Source organism: Ursus maritimus, unplaced genomic scaffold (assembly GCF_017311325.1).
Source record: "Ursus maritimus isolate PB19 unplaced genomic scaffold, ASM1731132v1 scaffold_11, whole genome shotgun sequence".
NCBI classification, from domain to species: Eukaryota; Metazoa; Chordata; class Mammalia; order Carnivora; family Ursidae; genus Ursus; species Ursus maritimus.
In genome coordinates, this window is record NW_024423453.1 from 69,533,543 (window position 1) to 69,542,872 (window position 9,330).

Sequence of the window (9,330 nt, forward strand, 5' to 3'; positions counted from 1 at the left end):
AGCTCAAAAGATCCGGAGAGGGATTGAGGGAGTTAACGTTCACATCTATAAACACACCGGAACGGTGCCTGGCACAGTGTAATAACTATTATTAGCAGGATTGTACGGCAAGTTTCTCTAAGATTTATAAAGTGGACATGTCATTTTCCTACAGAGTATTTGTGCCTGTTTCAAGGTGTATTTCAAAATATACACTTAAAGGTATGGCTATTCCGTTAAAATAATAATAAATGAAACATACATGTGAAAATGCAAACTGTAGGTAAGTTTTATACAAATATTTTTGCTGTCACAACCACTGCTTATCTTTTTTCATTTTAAAAATCAAATCATCCAGTAAGTTCTGCCTTGCTGGGGGAGCCCACCTTCTACATTTTCTGATTCCCTATCCTTTTGTAATTTTGCTACAGAATTCTTTCCTAGCAAATCAGTACATTACTAGTAATAAGCCTGCTTCTAAGCAGTTCCCTTCACTGAGGTTTCCCTTGGGAAGAGGGAAGAATAGCTTGGAGAGTCTCCACCTAGGGTTCGCCTGGGTCAGAGGCTGGAACCCAGTCAGACAGCTGGCCTCCTAACTCAAAAAGCACCTGATTAAGAATGGGGACTTATTCAGTCGATGCAAAGGAGATAATTAACTTTTTTAACCGATGGGCTGTTTTCAAAAAATTGAGGTGCTGTTTTAGGCTAAGCCTTGATAGGTTCATTGCAATCAAGTTAAATAGAAATTACTCCTCTTTCCTACAGAATTAAAGTGAGACTTGAGGAATCTCCACTGGGAAATCATGTGATGCCCACAACGTGAGGATATTTTGCTTTGTTGTGCCTAGCTGAAAACTACAAGACTTTATCCTTTCACTCCACCATCCTTTCACAGAAATCAGGGAGGGTCCTCTCCAAATCCTGCCTCAGATGGTCTCTATCATTTTTTAATTGGGGGGTGGGTGGGTATAAAAACATACCCCAAAAAAGTGTATAAAAAATAAGTGTCAAGCCTAATTAACGGTTGTAAAACAAACACTAGGATAACAGCCACCCAGACCAAGACTCTTTCTCAGGAACTCTCACCAGTCTCTTCAGGATCATACACCTCTCCCATTCCCTCTCTTAACCACTATCCTGACTTCCTGTACAACACTCATTTATCTGCCATACATATATTTGTATTGCCTAAGGGTGCCTGCCGAAACAATACGCCATAGTTAAATTTGGCCTATTCTTAAAACTTTATACAAATGAAATCACTTAGTGTGGGTATCTGGCTTCTTCCCTTCAATACTATGTCCTTAACATTCCTCGCTGCTGTATCTGTGGTTCATTGATTTTTATTGTTGTGTAGTTCCATACTTACCATTTACTTATTATTCCATACGTACTCTTCTATCTCATTCCATGCTGTGACTATGACACAATCTGTGATACCTCGGACCTATTACAAACAACATCGGTCTGAACATCGACATACTGTCTCACGGTACATATGTGCACACACGTCAACAGCTTTATTCGCTACAATTGTAGTCATAGGGTAATTTGGGCCTCCAGCCTTCCTGGAGATTGCCGTACAGTTTTCCAGTTTTTACTCCCACTAGGACTGTATAGACAATGCCTTAGCCAAACCTAGTATTGTCAAGTTTTCAATTTTGGCCAATCAACTTGTTGATGATGAGCACTTCTTCTTATGTTTATTGGATGCTTAGATTTCTTCTTTGTTAAAAGAAAGTCGGTTGCCCACTTTTCTACTCTAATTGTTGATTTGGAAGAGCTCCTTCCACATGGCTGGATAGCAGTCCTTTCCCATGATGTGACGTGAAAATCGCCCATGATGGCTTGCCTTTTCACTAGATTACAGCTACCTTTAGTTGACCAAAATGAAGTCCAATTTCCCAGTCTTTCCCTGTATAGATTGTTCATATTATAAGAAACCTCTCCCTGCCCCAAAGTCCTGACAATATTTTTCCATGTCATTTTTTTAAAAGTAGTAATGTTTTGCTTTTCACGTTTAGAAATAGTGGTAAGGTTTTGGAGTTAGTGCCTTAAAACTGTGCTTGCTAGATGTCCTTACATCGCAAGACAAATACCCTCTGGATTCTGGTTGCGGCTGCTGTAACCATTGGTTTTTCTTGGCCCCAGACTGCCCTAAGTGGGAAAGGCCCAGGCGGCCGAGCACATTTCATTTTCCGAACTGCGGCAGTAGCCAAGCAGAACTCTGAAAGCCAGATGACGCAGACACAGGAGCTCCCGGTTTGCCCCTTGCGTCCCCCGGGCAATTCTCAGCTGTACGGCCTGGCCCAGGGTGCCCCACCCGCCGTGCTCCCGGGGGTGGGGCTGGGAGGGCGTGGATGTGAGGGGCGACCATCCCTGCTGCAGCCTGCACCCGCGGTCCCCAAAGGCAGCTCTCTTCCATCCGCCAGCAGCCATTTCTAGACCAAGGAACTCTTTGGGGCCAAGATTGTGGCCCATCCAAAGCCCACCCTCCACCGTCACTTCTTCATGCCTTTGCTTCTCTCCCACGGGATCATCGCTAAACCTGAAGTTTCCCGTGAGACAAGGAGAAGGAGGAGGCCCAGGAAAGAAGGAGCGGTTGGTGAGCGGTCCCTCGAGCCGCACACCCAGCATCGGGTGCCTACGGACAATCCCCCCTCGGCCAGGGGCGGGGAGGAGAGAGCCGAGGACTAAGCTGAGGAAATCTCATAGTGATTTCCATTTTTCTAGCAGGGTCTGCCACCACTCGCCGCCTTTCTGGAAGAACTAATGCCTTCCTTCCCCTCTCTTCCCCCAACATACCTTATACCAAGAAAAGAATCTGAAAGGCAAGCAACACACTTATTACAGGAATATTTCTAATAGTTCTTAAAGGAAAAAACTTGGAAGAAACCTAAATATCCCACAAAAGAAATGTAGCTTTAAAATTTGGTATAGGGGCGCCTGGGTGGCTCAGTTGTTAAGCGTCTGCCTTTGGCTCAGGGCATGATCCTGGCGGTCTGGGATCGAGCCCCACATCAGGCTCCCCAGCTGGGAGCCTGCGCCTTCCTCTCCTACTCTCCCTGCTTGTGTTCCCTTTCTCGCTGGCTGTCTCTCTCTGTCAAATAAGTAAATAAAATCTTTATATAAAATAAAATAAAAATTAGTATATATATCCATAGAATAAAATGTACAGTCATATTACAATATACAGTATAAACAGTCATTCATATAATGTTATGGAATAGTTGACGACATGCAAAAATTTTCATAATATAACGTTAAGAAAAAAGCTAGTTAGAAAACCACATATCCAATCCCTATTTCTTTAAAGGGAGTTTATTAGACATATATGAAAAAGAGTAAATGGAGAATATCAAAATTTTTCTCTGAGCAGAGGAATTAGGAGATCTTAGTTTTTGTGTGTACTTCTTTATTTTCCCTTGTCTTTGTTGATTGTATGCTACTTTAAGAATCCAGCTACATTTGAAAAAAGGAGGGAGAGATTCAAGAAGTTTACAAACCCGCTGTGGCTTGTTGGCGGTGGGGAGCGATCTGTCATCAAGGCTGGTGTCGATATAATCAACTCGAGGCCAAGGCGGCATCCCTAGAAAACTCAGTTCAGGCAACTTCTGGTAATTCAGGTGTCAGCTTTAGAAACAAAACAAAACACTGCTGCTTCCTGTTTCAAGAAAATGGGAATTTGCCTTTCCAATCCTAATTGTCCAAGTGTCAACCCCACACAGCACCCAGACAGAGGAATAAAATAAATGTCCTCCCTGTTCTAGTTATTCGGTTTTTCCTGCTCAGCTTCCTCCATCTGAATAAATGCACTCCCTATGAAATAAAAGCTAAGCCCAGTATTTACTATACTCAAAGGTTGTTTGACACCCCGCTATCTTCGAGAGAAAACGCCCAATCTGCAAGGCTACACACAAGAGCGGGGACCCTCCCCCTTCCTGACCCTCCTCCCCTCCCTGGGAACAGCCTCCCCGCCTCCACTCACCGCAGCTGGTTCAGCACCCAGATGAGCAATCCCTCCCTCCCCTCCTTCCTCCCCCCTCCCACTCCTCCTCCCCTCCCCCTCCTCCCTCCTTCCTCTCTTCCCTTCCTCTTCTCCTCCCCTCCCTCTCCTCCCTCCTTCTCTCTCACTCTCTCTCCCTCTCCCTCTCCCTCTCTCCCTCCCTCTCTTCCTCCCTCCCTCCCTCCCTCTCCTGGAAGCCCAGTCAGAGCCCCATCCGTAGGACTTAGCCAGCAGAGGCAGCAGTCACCTCTGAGCTCTGCCCAACCGCCCTGCCAAGGTCACCACTGATACCGGTTTTAGATCCAAAAATCATTTTTGTCATTTTACTTGACTACAGAGTAGCATTTTACATCGTTTCTATTCCTTCTTACTTCATCCCCTTCCTCCGGGGGTTTCCAGGCCAAATGCCCAGTCTGGTGTTTCTGCCTTTCCTCTCTGATCTCTCCCTTCCCCCTTCCAGTTCCTCCAGTTCCTCCACTTCCTCCAACCTATTTTCCTGTGGCTTTTTTTATTTTGAAAGTTTTCAAATTTACAGAAAAACTGAAACAGCAGTACAGCCAATATGCACATATCCTTCGTCAAACTATTCCACAAACCATCGCTGACTCTTAGCATTTTGTTACAGCTGAAAGTTTATAGGCCTGACTTCATCACAACACTTCCAACAAAGCCACTCTCCTGTGATCATGGCTAAGAACATGCACATTACTTCTGCCACATCATCTAATACGTGTGCAAATTCAAATGCCCCCCATTGTTCCAAAAATGTCTTTTATAGCTGCTTTTTTATCCAGTATCCATTTGAAACGCTGCAATGTATTTGTGTGTTTGGTGCTAATGTCTCTTTCTTGTCTTTTAATGGAGAACGGCTCAGCACATTTTTTTTTTAATGTCATTGACTTTTTTGTAGTCTTCAGACCAGTTGGTTTGTACATTTTTCCTGCTCTGAATTCCTGACCTCTTAACCTTTGGGTTGCCTGAGAATTTGGTTTTGGACTTCTTTTCTTCTCTATTTACATGCATACCTTTGGTGATTTCATCCAGGATTGTGGCTTTGGGTAGCTTATTTATGCCAAGGACTCCCAAATGTATCTTCTCAGCCTGGGCCTGTCTCCTAAACTCCTGACTCCAACTGCTTCCTAGGGGTCTCGCAGACATTTCAAGTTTTGTAACTGTACCCCTCGTCTTCTCCCCAAAATTTCTTCTGCCTGTGGTCCTTCTCTTTTGAATTGATGATAACTCTATCTCTCCATTTATTCAAGCCGAAAAAAACTTAGAATCCTCCTTGATTCTGTGTCTCACCGTGTCTTACACTCCACATCCAGTCATCTGGAAATCCTGGTCACTCGACCTTCAGAGTATACTGGAAACCTGGCCGATTTCCCCCGCCTCCTTTTCTTCCACGCTGGGTCCCAACCCCCCCACCCCGCCATCGGTGCTCTAGACCGCCATCTAGTGAGTCCTCCCGCCGCCCCTGTTCTGCTGCCGCCTAATCTGAACACAGAAACCCGCAGCTCCTTTACAAACGCCAAGTCGCATTATACTACTCCTCTACTCAAAACCTTCCGATGTGCTCAGCTGTCCTCAAAAGTAAAAGCCAAAGTCTTTTGCTAGCCTCCAAAGGCTCCCGATAACTCTCTGACCTCATGCCTGCAACCCGTCTTTCCCCTCCCTTCCATGCCTGCCTCTCCACCTGTTCGCAGCACACCAAGTCCGATCCGGACTCAAGGTCTTTGCACCAGCTGTGCTCACGCCCTCCAGATCCCCGGGACTCACTCCCTCGCCTCCCTCGGGTCCTCGCTCAAGTGGCCTCTTCTCAAAGAAGCCTATTCCAACCGTCCTTCTCAAAGTTGCAATTGCCCCCCTGCGTGTGCCAGTGCGCACACACACACACACACACAAGCACACTTCTGATCCCTTTAAATATTTGTTTTCTTCACGCTGGTTTGTTTTCTCCATATTGTATATCAGCTTCTTTTTTAAAAAGATTTTGTTCATTTGAGAGAGAGAGTGTGTGTGCACACCTGCAGGGGAGAGGGGCAGAGGGAGGGGAAGAAGCAGACTCTCGCTGAGCAGCGAGCCTGACATAGGGACTGAGACCATGACCCGAGCCAAAGGCAGGCACCTGATGGACTGAGCCACCCAGGTGCCCCTGTACATCACCTTCTAACATGCTCTACAACTTGCCAATGTGTTTATTTATCTTCTCCACCCCTCCCTGAATGTTAGCTCCCTGGGGGCAGGAGTGGAGGTGACCTGAGGACCTCAGCAAAGACCTGAAGGAGCCGTGAAGACATCTAGAAGCAGACAAGGGGTGTGGGTAACAAACTGTACACACACACATAAGAAAAGCCAATGTCAGGCACAGTGCCTGGCAAGCGCTGAATGAGTATTGGCTATTATTAATATTTAGTCTACCCTTCATTCAAGATGGAAAAATAATGCTGAGAATATGATGAATGGTTTATTATTAAGCCAGCTATATTTCTTAAAGCCTACTTGGCAGGGAGGCACTGGATAAAGGGGTAAATATCACAGGCTGAGAGTCCACATATACTGAATCATGCCGAGTGGCTTCAATCAGGAGTTTGGCTCTCCCAGGCTGAGCAAAAGTCCTGCCCTCTTGCTTCTAACGTGTGCGCTCAGTCACAGTTTTTCTGGGCCTGTCTATAAAAATGAGGAAGGTGGTTGACAAAAAGAATGCATAGAGTTTACTAAATTAATGGTCAGTTAGCCTTTGATATGGGGAACCTCCTGGGAATTAGACAGAAAACAGCAATGGGGCGCCTGGGTGGCTCGGTTGGTTAGGCGTCTGCCTTCCGCTCAGGTCATGATCTCAGGGTCCTGGGAAGGAGCCCCGCATCAGGCTCCCTGCTTAGCGGGGAGTCTGCTTCTCCCTTTCCCTCTGCCTCTGCGCCTCCCCCACTTGTGCTGTCTCTCAAACAAATGAATACAAATCTTTTAAAAAATAGCAATGATTGTTAGGACTGGCAGCTCCTTTCTCTGGGTTAGCTTGGTTTGACACTGTTTGACACAAATATTTAAAGGGATCAGAAGTGTGCTTGTGTGTGTGCACTGGCACACGCAGGGGGGCACTTGCAATTCTGAGAAGGGTGGTTGGAAATTGAGCACAATTCTGGCATCTCCCTCCTGTCTCTGATCCTGGACTCCCAGGGAGATCAAAAGGAAATGCAAAGCAAAACTTCTCGAAGATTTGGATGTTTAATAGTCTGCCTGACTGATCAGAGCCAAACATTTTATATCCTTTTTTACAATCCCTTGTTCTCCAATCTCTCCAAATTGCCTGGACTTGAGAAAGGAGAATGTATTACCAGCTTCTTATGGGGTAAATTTGTTTCCCACACATCCTCTACTTTACCCCAGATAAGCCCAGAACCCACTGGCTACAGATCTACTCCAGTCCTGCTCCAAGCAGGCAAGGCAGCCTACAGCATCGAGGTACTGGAGAAAAACCCAAATGACAGCAGAGGCCAAAAGGAACCCTGCCAAAGGAAGCTGGGTGAAGGGCTCTTGGCACAGTGAGAGCCTTCTGGGCATAATCTCCTATGTAAAGCGGACCTGCCTAAAATGTGAGACCTCTCCGAAGTCAGCTTTTAAATGAGCCATCCTACTCTCTAATGCATCGACCCAGCGTCAGACTGTCTGGGGAAGAGGCAGAAGGGGAAAACGCACTTGGTTATCGGGATAATTTATCTACGTGGCACCAAATATCAACATGCTGCCTGTGCCTGTGTGCTCTTTGTCCAGGCAGCTGCCCGTCAGCTGCCACGTCTGCATGGAGAATGTCCGCTGGGGAAAGGGTAATGGGCTCCGCCGGCCCTGGGCTATCCCCCCAGTTCATATACCCTTCTCCTAGGTTCTGAGGGAAGTATCCACAATTTCCCTTGGGGGAGATCTCAGAAGATTTTCTTTAGCATCCACCCAGAGTTAAGAAGCATGGAAACCCGTGGCTGTATCACAAATTAAGTTTCTTATATGCAAAACACCCAGCAGGAGGGGGCGGCCTTACGGAGGGCTGTGCACGAGGTTGTTGCCTCAGGGAGAGACAGATTATGAATGTCTTAGGACTCAATTCGATAGAGGCAGAACATTCTGAATGACGGCTTGGTGCCCCATTCACATTTTCCATTCCAACAGAAGCTGGAGTATCTGGGACAGATGGTGTTTAACTGTAAGCTCACACCACAGCTATTTCCTTCTGGTCTAGTCCTTACTCACCAACACCTTAGATAGGTTGCTAGTTTTTCCTAAAGGATGTGCTGCAGGGTGCCTGGGGGGTTCATTTGGTTGAGAGACTGACTTTTGGTTTTGGCTCTGGTCATGATCTCAGGGCCATGATCTCAGGGTAGTGGGATGGAGCCCCCCCTCCAGCTCTGCGCTCAGCAGGGAGCCTGCGTCTCTCCCTCTGCCCCTCCCTCAGCTTGCTCTCTAAAATAAATAAATCTTTAAAAAAGGATGTGCGTCAATTCTTTTGAAAATTAAACTCATAAACCTAATTCATTTATCTGTGTTATACAGAAAAATTAGTTAAACAAATTCAGAAGCCTGGGCTGGTTCTCTCAGGCAATAGGACACTCCTGGAACACGGTTGAGCAACCTGCAATGATTTTAAGGAAATAAAGAGGTTCCGGTGTCTTGTGAAGGTGACTTTTCTGTAGAAAGATTCCATTTGGAATGTTTACCACTTTGGACACCCCCACATACATACATTCAGTGAAGAGGTGGCCCTATATTCTGTCCGTGCACGTAGAAATGTTGACATCTTTCACATTTACAGAGAATAACAATAATGAGAGTAGAACATCATTTGTGGTTATTTGCACGTTGGCGACCTCTTAAGTAAGGTATGACTTGGAACCCTGGCCTCAGCCCCCAAAGTAGTGAGTGCCAGGCCTGTCACCGCCTCGTCACTAAGCGAGTGACTATAAACAAATTACGGGACCACTCTGAACCTCAACATCCCATCCCTGGAACTGAGATAATGACGTCTGCCTATTTATCTCAAAGGGACATCAATGAGATCATGGGTGCCCAAGCTGAGCAAGACACCAGACACTAAAAACTGCCGCAAAGGCTCTGTCTGACCCCCAAGGTCGGGCAGTGTGCGTGAAACTCCTCTGGGCGGGCTCTGGGGACGCCGCGATGCACCTGATCACATCCCAGGCTTTGAGGCTATCGCGAGGGCTCATCCAGACTGCGGGCAGCCAGTTCGCGACAGCGCAGCTGCGCCCTGGCAGCGCGCGTCTGGGCCGCCTGGGCTGCTCCCGGGCTCCGCAGTACAGGGCCCCAGCGCGCCGGAGCCGCCACCCCAGAGCGCGAAGGCT